The sequence below is a fragment of the Macaca nemestrina genome, chromosome 7 (genome assembly GCF_043159975.1).
Source record: "Macaca nemestrina isolate mMacNem1 chromosome 7, mMacNem.hap1, whole genome shotgun sequence".
Classification (NCBI taxonomy): domain Eukaryota; kingdom Metazoa; phylum Chordata; class Mammalia; order Primates; family Cercopithecidae; genus Macaca; species Macaca nemestrina.
Window position 1 is genome coordinate 168,031,578 of NC_092131.1, and position 14,418 is coordinate 168,045,995.

The following is a 14,418-nucleotide window of genomic DNA, read 5'->3' on the forward strand; positions in this document are numbered from 1 at the left end:
CCCTTCACCCCCCAAAAAGCTACCAGGGGTTTGGTTTGGTTTTGTCTGGGGGAGGGGTTTGCTTACTGCTTCTGCCACCAAGCAGGGCATCAGTATATGGTGGTGTTTGAAATAATCATGAATCTTGTAAACTGGGAGTGAGATGTATTCATTTCCACTGCTACTGCCTTATCTGAAATGTTTCCTACTGCCATTACTTCCTTCCACAGCCTGCAAAGGAAGGTAGGGAAGGGAGGAGCAGAAGAAAAGGGACTGACTTCTCACTTTGACTGCCAAAGTCACCTGCCTAGAATTTTCCAAAGGTGCTGAGGCTGCAGTGTGGAATGGATGAGCTGTTGCTGTCTTTTAGGTCCCTTCAGGCATTGTCCTCAGTCAGGATCAGCATCGGTCTCAGTCGATGAGAATGACGTACAATGCAGTAAATGATACGGCTCCTAGGACCCTAGACTGAACTATACTTTTATACCTAATGTTCTTGCCATCAGTCTTTCCTCCCTACTCCTAGCCATCCAGCGTCCTGGTGACAAATCAACCCTTCTTCTTCTTCTTCTTGTTTTTGTTTGTTTGTTTGTTTTTAAGAGAATGTTTTTCAGAGACAGGGTCTCGCTCTCTTGCTGGAATACAGTGGCATAATCATAGCTTACTATAATCTTGAGCTCCTTGGCTCAAGTGATCCTCCCACCTCAGCCTCCCAAGTAGCTAGGACTACAGATATGCGCCACCATGCTGGACTATTTTTTAATTTTTTTGTAGAGATGAGGTGTTGCAGTGTTGCCCAGGCTGGTCTCAAACTCCTGGCCTTAAGCGATCCTTTCACCTTGGCCTCCCAAACAGATCAATCCTTCTAAAGAACTGACTTAGTCATTCCCCTGCTCAATTGTCTTTGTTGTCTCCTTGCACCTCAAACACTTTGCTTGATAATTCCAGGGCTTCACAACCTATCAGGTGCCTTACATACCTTTTCAATCTTCACTCTTGTGACTCTTCCAAGCGCTTTTCCCTCCACTCAAATCAGAATAGACTGCAGTACTATAACTTACTTTGCATTTCCCCCTCTCTGTCTGGAACACCCTGTCTGTCAAAATCCTCTCCAGCTCACCAGGCCCAGCTCCACCATCCCTCCCCTGCTTGCCATCAAGCAGTGTACACAGGACTGCATGGCAGCTCTTTTCTCATGTGGGTCACTCTACACATTGTCCTTGAATGATTCTGCACCCCACAGAGAGGGGGATGTGAGGCTGGAAGGCTGGCTTAGCTGCCTGTTCTCTCGGAAGGAATGAAGGAATGGCCAGAGGAGTAGACTCCCTTGGAGACTGCCCACTGCAAAGGCTATCAGTGAACCACCTTTTTGTACACAAGCACTGATGTAGGGATTTTTTTTAATGTATGGGCTCTACCTTTTTTTAGTAAGAATTCAAATTTTATTGAGCCCCAAGGGGGAAAAATTCAACTTTATTGATAGCAAAAGTATCAATGAAGAAAGTTGCCTTGCATTTTCATCAGTAAAATGACAGTATTGGTATATATTCCAAAAGTAGCAATGCAAGGGTAGGTTTCCTTATTTTTATGTGAAATTATGAGAGGTGAGGGCCTGGGCTGCCCATCACTGATAGAAACTTTATGACTTGGCTCTGGAAATCTCCTGCCTGAGATCCTGTGCCCTAACAAGCTCCAGGAATGAGAATATCAAGGTTCTTCTCTGGCCTCCAGCAACTGGAGGCCTTGCATTAGCTGAGATTCTTCTGTGTTAACACAGCAGATTCCTTGAGTTCCAGGACGCCATTCCTTGTCTTACCTCTTCATTTAGCCTCCCTTGAGGATGAGGATGTTCTAGTACGCTCTTTTTACTCTATTCTTCTGACAAGAGGCCAGCACAGTGCCTTCTGCATAGAGGGTCATCAAGAAATTCCTGTTTATGATGATGAAGAAACAACTTGAGAGAAAGTGACTGCACTCATGTGTGTTGAATTTTTATTTCCTTTAAAACAACACACCTACTTAATGGAAGTCATATTCAGGAAATATTCTTCATTGTACATCCATGGAACCAAGGGCTCCAGCTTCCTTTACTCACCTAGCTGGACTCTCTCAACAGTACCACCTGTTAACAGATGTGGCCCCACACATAGCCATGTATGTGCCTGCTTATGGTTTTGGTACAATCGAGAAGCTCTGAAAGGTGTTGCTTATGCAAAATATCCTAAAACTATTTTCCCACTGCCCTAAAGTCCTGCCTCAATTTTCACCATTACTTTTTTTTTTTTTTTTAAAGTAAGGGCTCTGTTACTAGGGAGGAAAAATACATAAAGTTTTAACAGCCTGATGACATCTTAGTTCTGATCAGTTTATCTGACAGCCCTCCCATTGCTCAGAACTCCCACGACATTTAGGAGATACCTTTTGTCACAGCAATGTATAGGAATGATCTCTTTTCCTGTGTTTCCAAGCCACTGTAAGCTGCTTTGGGTGATTTCCAACACCAGGCACAATTTGCCTGGCACATGGCAGGCCTTCAAAAAGATTGTTAAACCAAACTTAAGCAGCCTGCTCCCTAGGCAAGCCTTGTAGAGTTCCAAATGAGTGCCTGAAAAAGCAAGCCAAGGATGTAGTCTTGTGGTGAGGAAGTTTTCCATCAAATGCACTGCTTTGACCGATTTCTGCAAAGGGCGAGAGAACTACCATAGACAAACTTGCTACTGTCACAGCTTGGCTAACCTTGACCCGTGGCTTATCTATGAAGGCGAGCAGCCTGGTTCTAATGAAGAGAATTGCCATCAGTAATTAAAAGTGCATCATCTACAGACCCAGCCCTAACCTCATAATCTAGTGTTCCTCATCCCAACAAGACCGAACCGGCTTCCTGAGGACAGGTTCTGCATCATGTACATTTCTTGTATTCTTAAGAGTCGAGCACAAAGTTTGGCACATAATAGGAACTAAAAAAATGATGACTAACAAATATGTAGTGCTTACCAAATGCCGGGCACTCCTCCAAGCATTTTATATGTGTTAAGTCATTTAATCCTCACAACACTAAGAGGCAGATACTATTGTTATTATCCTTATTTTACAGAAGGGGAAAGCAAAGCACCTAGGAGTTTATGTGACTTGCTCAAGATCACACAGTTACACAATCCATGCTTTCAGAAACTATGCCTTAGTGCGTTTATTAATTAGTATCATTTTTATTTTTATAGAGACGGGCGGAGGTGGGGGATGGAGGGGAGTTGTCCCCATGTCGTCCAGGCTGGTCTTGAATTCCTGGGCTCAAGCAAACCTCCTGCTTCGGCCTCCCAAAGTGCTGGGATTACAAGTGTAAGCCACTGTGCCAGACCCTTAGTGTATTTAAACAGGTGTGAATGAATAAATCTCTCCCGGAACCATAACTTTATAGGAAATTGTTTGCACCTCCTGGTACACCACTAAGGCACGGAGGTTGTCCCTAGCGCAGGGTCGGTCATTCGTTGACCTTTACCCACCTTCAGTTCCTATGGCAGTATTACTTCTCGCGCCATAGCAAGCCTACCGTGCGTAGCTCTCGCCACCAGGGGGCACTGTGGCCACACGTCCTTTTCCCCTCCGGCGCTTCGCGACCCCCAGAGGGGCGGAGCCAACGTTGGGCGGAGCCCGCGAGACGCCCACAGCGCCAGCTATCCCGGCGGGCCGCGCGCGCGGCCGCGTTTGAATGGCCCTGACTGGGACTCGGCCCAGGAGCCGAAGGACGCTCTAGGCTGCCGGGCGCGGATCGTCAGCGCCGAGCCTGGGCTGAGGCGCCGCGGTACCATGAGGCGCCGGTAAGTGACTGCCGAGCTGGTGCGAGCCCCGCGCCCGCAGCTGCCCTGCCCTGGCAGCGCTTCTCCAGCCGGGCTTGGCCGCGCCCTGGGCCCACCTGCAGGCCCCGCGGCGGCCTCGGCTCGGCCGGTCTCGCGGCCGCGCTGCGGGGTCGCGGGCCGGGGTGGCAAGGGCGGGGCTGAGCCCCTCAGCTGGCCGCGGCGGGGAGGGTCAGGCGGCGGGCGCTGGGGGGCTCCAGGGGCCTGGGCCGGGAGAGGCGTGGACGGAACTGTTGTCACTTATTTATCTTCGGGTGGAGTCGACAGCTGCACCCGGGGAAGGGGAAGGACAGAACGAGTGTGGGGCGAGCTGTTTTGAGGACAGGTTTTCCGCAGAGCGCCTAGGCCCGGCCCAGGCATTTCCTTATTTTCCGACGGGTCCTCGGATTCCTGACAGATGAGCTTTTGTTTCGCAGGACAAAAACTTGACGTTATGCATAAGAATTGTCGGTTGCAACTTTAAAAACCTTACTGTATTTTCTGAAAAGTTGGTCTGTAACAGTATCTAGGCTTTTACTACGCTCTTAAATTGCTTAAGTATGGAGATAAGAAAGAGTTTTTTTGTGGCTTTTAAAGCTCCTTGAAAACAGAGGTACCTATGTCAGTTTCTTTGCTGATTAAAAAAAAATTGTAAGAGAAATTACTTCTGTAATAATCATCAGTTCAGCACTCGCGAGAATTATTAGAAACTAGTCCACCTAATAGCTTAAATCTGCTGGTTTTTTGGAGTTTCTTTGGATAGCCAGCTTCAGACTTGAATTGAAACATCATCCATTGAGGCTTTTACTTGGCTAATAACTAATATTAGCCAATAATAATATTAGCCAGTGTGATGATAAGGATGGACAATATTTATTTTGTGCTTTCTATGCCCTAGGCGTATTAAGAGCTTTGCTTTGGGACAGATACTGTTATCCCCATTTTGACAGTGAAGAAACTAAGGCACAGGGAATTTTTGTATTGTAACTTGTACCGTGCAGGGTTACATAGCTAATATAATTAACACCCAAGCAGGCTGACTCCACGCTTTTAACTCTGCTGCTCTACTACTGCCTTTATCTGTGGCTCTTTTTAGTTTACAAAGCCCTTTCATTTCATTTATTTCAACTTCGGAGACCTGAGTGTGCTTTTGTGTACACATACATTCATTCATACACCATTCATTCAAGTTTTCTGCTCTTGATTATACTTAAGGTTTGTGTCTGAACAAAAATCCATTGACTATTTTAAGATAAATGGAGTTCATAAGTTTTATGTGTGTGTTATAATTTATATTTTGAATTCCTTTATGTCCTTTCCTGAAAGTTTTCAAAGTGTTAGTCTTAGCAACTTATGTATTACTTTAAAATAAAAAATTATATGTTAAATGTTTTCACCCCTAAAACTTATTGAGTGGTTATTCTGTGCTTGAAATGGTTATACTTAAACTAATACCTCCTTGACAAGGAATAAAGTTCAAAAGCAAAATCACTTAGTAAGAAATCAGCAGTTTACACTTATTTATAGCAGAGCTTTTAAATGTTGTTCATCAGTCACAAAGCTTTTGATGGCCTATATGCCCAACAGGGTGGTAGACCCAATTGGCTATACAAAAGGAATGTGCCGCAAGAATGACACTATGGACTTTGGGGACTTGGTAGAGAGTGGGAGGGAGATGAGGGATAAAAGACTACACATTCGGTACACTGTTCACTGCTCGGGTAATGGGCGCACCAGAATCTCAGAAATCACCACTGAAGAACTGATCCATGTAACCAAACACCACCTGTTCCCCAAAAACCTATTGAAATAAAAAATAATAAAACTTAATAAAATAAGAAATGTGCCAGGGCAACCAACCTTAGGGAGATTAATCTAGTTTGGGTTATGAGATTAAAAACAAAAAATATGTATGGCACTCTTCATTAGTACAGTGGATGAATGCAGAACTGAACTGGGTAAAGCTTCTGCAAAGAACCAACAATTGGAGGATTTATGTAGGGCACTGAATAGAAGGGTGGATGGTGGGACTAGGCAAGGTTGGTAATCCCGGCACTTTGGGAGGCCAAGACAAGAGGATCCCTGGAAGCCAGGAGTTCGAGAGCAACCTAGGCAACATAGCGAGACCACATCTCTACAGAGAATATAAAATTTTTTTTTTTTTTTTTTTTTTTTTTTTTTTGTGACGGAGTCTTGCTCTGTAGCCCGGGCTGGAGTGCAGTGGCCGGATCTCAGCTCACTGCAAGCTCCGCCTCCCGGGTTTACGCCATTCTCCTGCCTCAGCCTCCGGAGTAGCTGGGACTACAGGCGCCCGCCACCTTGCCTGGCTAGTTTTTTGTATTTTTAGTAGAGACCGGGTTTCACGGTGTTAGCCAGGATGGTCTCCATCTCCTGACCTCGTGATCCGCCCGTCTCGGCCTCCCAAAGTGCTGGGATTACAGACTTGAGCCACCGCGCCCGGCCGAGAATATAAAATATTTTGCCAGGCATGGAGGCAAGTGCCTGTAGTCCCAGCTACTTGGGAGGCTGGGGTGGGAGGATCGCGTAAGCCCATGAGGTCAAGGCCACAGTGAGCGGAGATTGTGCCACTGCACTTCAATGCAGCAACAGACCAAGACCCTGTCTGTAAATATACAGTAAATAAGGGTGGATGGGCCGGGCACGGTGGCTTACGCCTGTAATCCCAGCACTTTGGGAGGCCGAGGCGGGCAGATCACTTGAGGTCAGGAGTTCAAGACTAGCCTGCACAGATCACTTGAGGTCAGGAGTTAAAGACCAGCCTGGCCAACATGGCAAAACCTCATCTCTACTAAAAATAAAAAATTAGCTGGGCGTGGTGGCACACACTTGTAATCCCGTTACTCAGGTGGCTGAGGCATGAGAATCGCTTGAAACTGGGAGGCAGAGTTTGCAGTGAGCCAAGATCGTGCCACTGCACTCCAGCCTGGGTGACAGAGCGAGACTCCGTCTCAAAAAAAAAAAAAAAGGGGGGGGTGGATGGGGAATTTTAGTGAGGAAACACTATATTCAAAGACTTGCCAATGAAAATGATTTTTCTGGTTTTTGTTTTGTTTTGTTTTGACGCAGAGTCTCGCTCTGTTGCCCAGGCTGGAGTGCAGTGGAGTGATCTCAGCTCACTGCAACCTCTGCCTCCCAGGTTCAGGCGATTCTCCTGCCTCAGCCTCCCGAGTAGCTGGGACTACAGGTGTGCACCACCACGCCCAGCTAATTTTTGTATTTTTAGTAGAGGCGGGGTTTGGCCATGTTGGCCAGGCTGGTGTCGAACTCCTGACCTCAGGTGATCTGCCCACCTCAGCCTCCCAAAGTGCTGGGATTACAGGCGTTAGCCACCGTGCCCAGCCTGTTAATATTTTAATGTGATTATTTCTTTCAAGTCTTTTTTTATGCTGATAACTATTTTTCTTTTTATAAAACTGGAATTTTGCCTTTTTCTCTCTGTGAAATTTTTTTTGACTCAGCACATCATGTATATGTTCCATTCTTTTTTTTTTTTTTTTTTTTTTGAGATGGAGTCTCGCTCTTTTGCCAGGCTGGAGTGCAGTGGTACGATCTCAGCTCACTGCAAGCTCCGCCTCCTGGGTTCAAGCAATTCTCCTGCCTCAGCCTCCCAAGTAGCTGGGACTACAGGCGCGTGCCACCATGCCCAGCTAATTTTTGTTTTTTTAGTACAGGTGGGGTTTCACCATGTTGGGCAGGATGGTCTCAATCTCTTGACCTTGTGATCTGCCTGCCTTGGCCTCCCAAAGTGCTGGGATTACAGGCATGAGGCATCGCGCCAGCCAAAAACTTTTTTTTTTTTTTTTTAAATTTGCTCTCTTTCCACAGATTCTGAGAAAAATGCTCTTTTTAATGGTCATAGTATTTTGTGTGTGTGTTCTTTTGAAACTGGGAATTTTGCTTTGTATTCCAAAGAGACATTTTGAAGGGAGAAATATTGGAACATAGTTGATTATAGAAAAAAATGGAGGTAAAAGTCTATGGCATCGCCAAGGTTTTTTATCTGGGAGGCTAAAGAATGGTGGAACCACTGAATTAAGTTGGGATTCTCATCATTTTCTTAACATGTTAACTGCCATTCACAGAGACCCATAATGAGATTTTAATGAAGATTTTAATGACGACTCTTGATGTCTGTCGTTTACATTCTTCCTAAAATTCCTAAAATTAATTTTCCTTGATTTTATTCTTTCTTATTTTATTTTATTTCTTTTTTGAGACGGGGTCTTGCGCTGTTGCCCAGGCTGGAGTGTAGTGGTGTGATCTTGGCTCACTGCAAGCCTTCGCTTCCCAGGTTCAAGCAGTTCTCCTGCCTCAGCCTCCCAAGTAGCTGGGATTACAGGAGCACACCACCACGCCTGGCTAATTTTTATATTTTTAGTAGAGACGGGGTTTCACCATGTTAGCCAGGCTGGTCTTGAACTCCTGACCTCAGGTGATCCTTCCACCTCGGCCTCCCAAAGTCCTGGGATTACAGGCGTGAGTCATCACACCTGGCCTCAATTCTTTCTTAGCAAGCCTTGCCCTTTCCCTTTTTTTGGAAAGATTTTTCAAAATATTTTTTTCTGTTAGAATACTAAATAAGGCTTAAATTTGGTCATGAGTCTTTACTTTGAGAGATTAGACTAGTTTTGATTTGTTGAAATGTATAGATTGCTACCTTTTTTGGTTGTTGTTTGGTTTTGTTGAGATGGAGTTTTGCTCTTGTTGCATAGGCTGGAGTGCAATGGCGTGATCTTGGTCCACTGCAACCTCCGCCTCCCGCATTCAAGCGATTCTCCTGCCTCAACCTCCCGAGTAGTGGGGTTTACAGGCATGTGCCATCACACCCAGCTAATTTTGTATTTTCAGTAGAGATGGGTTTCACCATGTTGGTCAGGTTGGTCTCGAACTCCTGACCTCAGGTAATCTGCCCACCTTGGCCTTCCAAAGTGCTGGGATTACAGGCATGAGCCACCGCTCCTGGCTCCAGATTGCTACAGTTTTACAAGCAAGAGGTGAGTAGAACTCCTTTATCGAGGGAGTAGGAATTATCTTTAAAAATTCTTGTCCAGGTCAGGCACAGTGGCTCACACCTGTAATCCCAGCACTTTGGGAGGCCAACGGTAAGAGGAAAGCTTGAGCCCAGAAGTTTGAGACCAGCCTGGGCAACATAGCAAGACGCCATCTCTACAAAAAATTTTAAAATTAGGGCCGGTGGGTCATGTCTGTAATCCTAGCACTTTGGGAGGCCAAGGCGGGCAGATCACGAGGTCAGGCGATCAAGACCATCCTGGCTAAATTGATGAAACCCCGTCTCTACTTAAAATAAAAAAAATTAGCTGGACATGGTGGCACATGCCTGTAGTCCCAGCTACTGGGGAGGCTGAGGCGGGAGAATCGCTTGAACCGGGGAGGCGGAGGTTGCAGTGAGCAGAGTTCGCACCACTGCCCTCCAACCTGGACGACAGAGCGAAATCTGTCTGAAAAATAAAATAAAATTAGGCAGGTGTAGTGGTATGTGCCTGTAGTCCCAGCTCCTTGGGAGGCTGAGGTGGGAGGATTCCTTGAGTCCAGAAGTTGGAGGCTGCAGTTAGCCATGATCATGTCACTGCACTCCAACCTGGGTGACAAAGCAAGACCCTGTCTCAGGGAAAAAAAAAAAAAGTATTGTAACAAGATGCATCATAACATTACACCTGTCAATGTTATATTGATGTTTTATGAGTCATTATACTTGTTGATCTATGTTAGTTAATTTGGTGCTTTCTGGAAAATGTATTTAGGAATATAATGTTTTTTAATTAAACACTTTAAACCTAATACAAATGGTACTTTTACTAGGAGCATAGCATCCGCTTTTTAAATTGGAAGGGTGTAATTTGACTTTTCTTTTTTTTTTTTTTTTTGGAGACGCAGTCTTGCTCTTGTCTCCCAGGCTGGAGTACAGTGGCAAGATCTCGACTCACTGCAACCTCCACCTCCTGGGTTCATGCTATTCTCCTGCCTCAGTCTCCTGAGTAGCCGGGATTACAAGCGCCCACCACCACGCCCGGGTAATTTTTGTATTTTTAGTTGAAACGGGGTTTCACCATGTCAGCCAGGCTGGTCTTGAACTACTGACCCAGGTGATCCGCCCACCTCGGCCTCCCAAAGTGCTGGGATTACAGGCGTGAGCCACCGTGCCTGGCGTAATTTGACTTTTCTTTGCCAGGTTCAAATGTTGTATTTACTCTTTCTTGCTCATCTAAGTGTTTTTTTCACTACCAGCTTAATACCCCTTAACTTTGGAGACTTCTGCATTGTATTTACCATTCTTGTTCTTGCGGCATCATGAGGGTAGAAATGAGAGAAGAGGTATTCTGAAAGGACTCCCTTTTTGGCTTCCTGTAACCGCGTCTCTTTCATTCAGTTTTATATACTGTCTGAAATTCTTTTTGCCTTGAGCAAGTCACCGAGAAGCCTACCACCTATGCATGAGTCATGAGGTGCTCATTCTAGCATCTCCTCTGCTCACTAGCACACTCTTAAGATGCACAGCTTGGTGTTACCGTGGGAAAGGCACTATTCCTGTAAGTCACAATGCTAAGCCTGTTAGTAACTAAGTGTTCTTGGGCAAGTCATTTAATATCATCTGAAATTATCTCCAAGGTCCTTTACAACTCTGAGAATCTGTAAAATAGTTACTTTTGGAGGGAGTTCTTTGGGGAGGGGGGAGACCTGTGGGGAAGAAGCCTCTGGATAGTCTTTGACATCTTACTGTGATTCATCATAGATTACTTCTTCTAAAGGCATTTTTAAAAGCTATTTATATGATAGGGTTGAGGAAGAAATCTTAGGATGGAATTTAAAAGCCGATAGAATATAAGCTTCAGTACAGCAGGGATTTTTGTTTTGTCCACTGATGTTTCCCTAGTGCGTAGAACAGTAATTAGTCTGTAACATGTATTTAATATTCGTTGAACGAGTAAAGAAATGAAGGAATGGGTTGCTGGGGAAAGACGAAGTTTGTTGGAGTACTGCGCAGATGCTCCGAGTATCTTGAAGGAATTAAAAATACAAACCAATCAGAGTACAACCCGTAATTCCTACAATATGAAAATACCTCCCAGCAGTAGCAAAGTGTCTGTTGTTCACTTAATTGCCTTTCAGAACTATTAAGCGATTACTGCCCTGGCTGCCCCTCTTACTCACAGAGTAAGATTTTGACCATCACCACATACTTAAGTGCCAGCTTGACATTTCAGTATGCATTTTACTCTTACTTTCAAAAACCTATGTCCTAGCCATTCCCTGTGCCACTTAATATAATCAATAACAGTACATTTACTGTTGTAGCAAAAATGAATTATGTATATTGATTAAAATTTGGCCTTTCATCCATGGAGGATTCATGGCACAGCAGTTAAAAACTGGCAGTCTTCAGGCGCGGTGGCTCACGCCTGTAATCCCAGCACTTTGGGAGGCTGAGGTGGGCGGATCACAAGGTGGAGAGAACGAGACCATCCTGGCCAACATGGTGAAACCCCGTCTCTACTAAAATACAAAAAATTAGTTGGGTGTGGTGGTGGGCACCTGTAGCCCCAGCTACTCAGGAGGCTGAGGCAGGGGAATCACTTGAACCCGGGAGGCGGAGCTTGCAGTGAGCCAAGATTGCGGCACTGCACTCCAGCCTGGCAACAGAGCGAGACTCCGTCTTAAAAAAAAAAAAAAAAAAACAAAAAAAACTATCCCTCTTCACCTTCCTGTTCCACAACTGCCATATAAATAATCGTCAAGAATAGTTTTTTCACATGTAATTCATATACAGAATTTCTCCGTAAGTCTATTTTGTCTACAAGATAAAGTCCAAATTCCTGACCTAGCATTCAGCGACTTCTGCCTTTTAGCCAACCTACCTTTCTATTCTTTTCCCTTAGAGTGGCCTGGACTCAATAATTACTTAATTATTGAATAGTTGGTATAGAAAATAAGGAAACAAAAAGCAGTTATTCTTGCCTACAAAATACGTTCCCAGTTGAAGAAAGTCTGGCAGATGGTTTTTCAAGAAGCCTGTATGGGTGGCATTCATCGTTTGAGTGAATTATTCATTTAGTGAAAAATAGCATTAGAGACAAGAATTCCTTAAAACTCCATGTAAATAGTTTTTTCGATCCTTGTCAGCAGACCTGTTGGAAACTCGGTAATACAGTCTACCCTCAGCATCCATGGGTTATCTGTGTGGAAGCCATGAATACGGAAGGCTGACTAGGGGACATGATTATCCACGAATTTTGGTATCTGAGGTGGTCCTGGAGCCAGTCGTACTCAGCTACTGAGGGAAAACTGTAATCAGAAGGGAATTAAATATGTGTATCTAGTGACATCAGTTTACATTGCAAGTAACCACTTAGTGGGACTGACTGAATCATTCTGTGACCCACCGCATTGCTTGAACACTTCATCAGTCTGGATGGACTAGGTGATTTTGCAGTAACAAACAGCACCCAAATCTCAGTGGCTTATTTCAGAGGTTTATTTTTCCTCAGTTCATGTTACATATGAACTGTCTGGGCCAGTGCTCCTAGTTTTCCTTGCTTAGCAATGTGGACAGGGGAGCCTTAACTTTCTGGCCTGTTGTTGGTTACCTGTTGATGGTTAGAGGTAAGGTAATGGGAGTGAATCACACACACTGGCTCTTTTTTTAAAAAATTAAGTTTTGGGGTACATGTGCAGAATGCGCATGTTTATTACATAGGTATACACTTGCCATGGTGGTTTGCTGTACCCATTAACCCGTCATCTACATTAGGTGTTTCTCATAATGCTGTCCCTCCCATAGCCCCCCACCCGCCAGCAGGGCCCGGTGTGTGATGTTCCCCTCCCTGTGTCCATGTGTTCTCAATGTTCAACTCCCACTTATGGGTGAGAACATGCAGTGTTTGGTTTTCTGTCCTTGAGTTAGTTGCAGTGAGCTGAGATCGTGCCACTGCACTCCATCTCAAAAAAAGAAAAAGTAGATACCAGAATAGGTGTATCTATTCTAGGTACAATGAACATAGTTCGTGCTCTCATGGAGCTAGCAGTCTAGTGAGAGGTCGTAGGCAATAAGTGCATAAACTGATTTCCAGATGGTGATAAATGTGGTGGGGGAAAAATACAGGGTACTGCTATAGAGAATGATTGTAAGTGAGGGTGGGTTATTCTTGATTGGGTGGTGAGTGCTTGGGAGGAATATTTTAAGCAGAAAGAATGGCTCAGCCACAAAATGAAAATAAGTTTGAAAAGTTGAAGGACAGAAGGCCAGTGTGGCTGGAGCATTTAGGAAACTATTATAGTCTAAAGGAGTTGGTGGTTTGGTCTAGAATGGTGGTAATGGAAATGGAAAAAATGGACAGCTTAGGAATATATTATAAAGGCAAAGTCAACAAATTGGATGTAGGTAATTAAGGAAAAAGGAAATCAAGGATGAATCCTTTATTTCAAGCTTGAGAAATTGGGAGGAGGATGGTTCTGTTTACTGAGTTAGGGACTGTTGGAAGGAGCAGATTTGAGCGGGGGGACATTAAGGGTTCTATTTTTAATATGTTAAGTTCAAGAATAGATGACTGTTGGATATCCATGTGGAGTTGAGTAGTAGGCAGTTGGAAATTTGAATCCAGAGTTTACGTGAAACAATATGATGAGAGATTTTATTTTATTTATTTACTTTTATTTATTTATTTATTTATTTTGAGACAGAGTCTTGCTCTGTTGCCCGGGCTGGAGTATAATGGCACAATCTTAGCTTACTGCAACCTCCGCCTCCCGGGCTCAAGCGATTCTCCTGCCTCAACCTCCCCAGTGGCTGGGATTACAGGTGCCTGCCACCACGCCCAGCTAATTTTTGTATTTTTAGTAGAGATGGGGTTTCACCATGTTGGCCAGGCTGGTCTCGAACTCCTGACCTCAGGCGATCCACCCACCTAGGCCTCCTAAAGTGCTGAGATTACAGGCCTGAGCCACCGCGCCTGGCCGATATTTTATTTTTCAATGAAAGTTAATATGTTAATTTTTGTTATAGTTAAGTCTTGGACTTAGGAGTCGTATTTTCTTGAGCCTGCGTATGATTCTTCTGTTGGAGAAGAAGGTGTTCCCTAAGAGAAGAGGCATTTTCAAACCTTAATACACGTTCTGATTTCAGCCCAGGAGATATGGTGGTGCCCAACCACTGTAACTGATAGGGATGTGATATAATCCTTACAAGTTTTGGAACAAGAAAGGTTTAAGAACCGTTGTTATAAAAGGATTTTGAATGTCTCTAGCATCATTTTTGTTGATTTTTTTAATTCTTAAAGGATGATCTACCCTTTTTTCCAAGGCTTAGGTTATATTTAACCCTGCTGACTTCTTGTACTGTAGAAATTAGGCACAAGTTTCATAGGGTGGTGACATTAGTCCAAATAATGAAGATAGAGTTTTTGAATTAATTTATATTAGCTCGTCGTTTTGAGAGTTGAATACTATTTTACTGGTATATCTGCTCATATGCAGAGAGTCTTATCAGTTTTGAAAGTATCAGAAATACCTTTAGTAGGCAAACAAGGGTCAAAACTGATCCTTAAAGTGACAGTGTTTTATGTATGTATGCATT

General features: G+C 44.3%; 1 protein-coding gene across 1 annotated transcript in view; it reads left to right on the plus strand.

The window, feature by feature from the left end:
* Positions 1-3,648: 3,648 nt before the first annotated feature.
* Positions 3,649-14,418, plus strand: part of LOC105463647 (katanin regulatory subunit B1 like 1) — a 67,147-nt gene continuing 56,377 nt past the window's right edge. The window contains exon 1 of the mRNA XM_011710851.3: positions 3,649-3,794. The gene's annotated coding sequence lies outside the window, so the exon portion shown is untranslated. The remainder of the gene's footprint in view (positions 3,795-14,418) is intronic.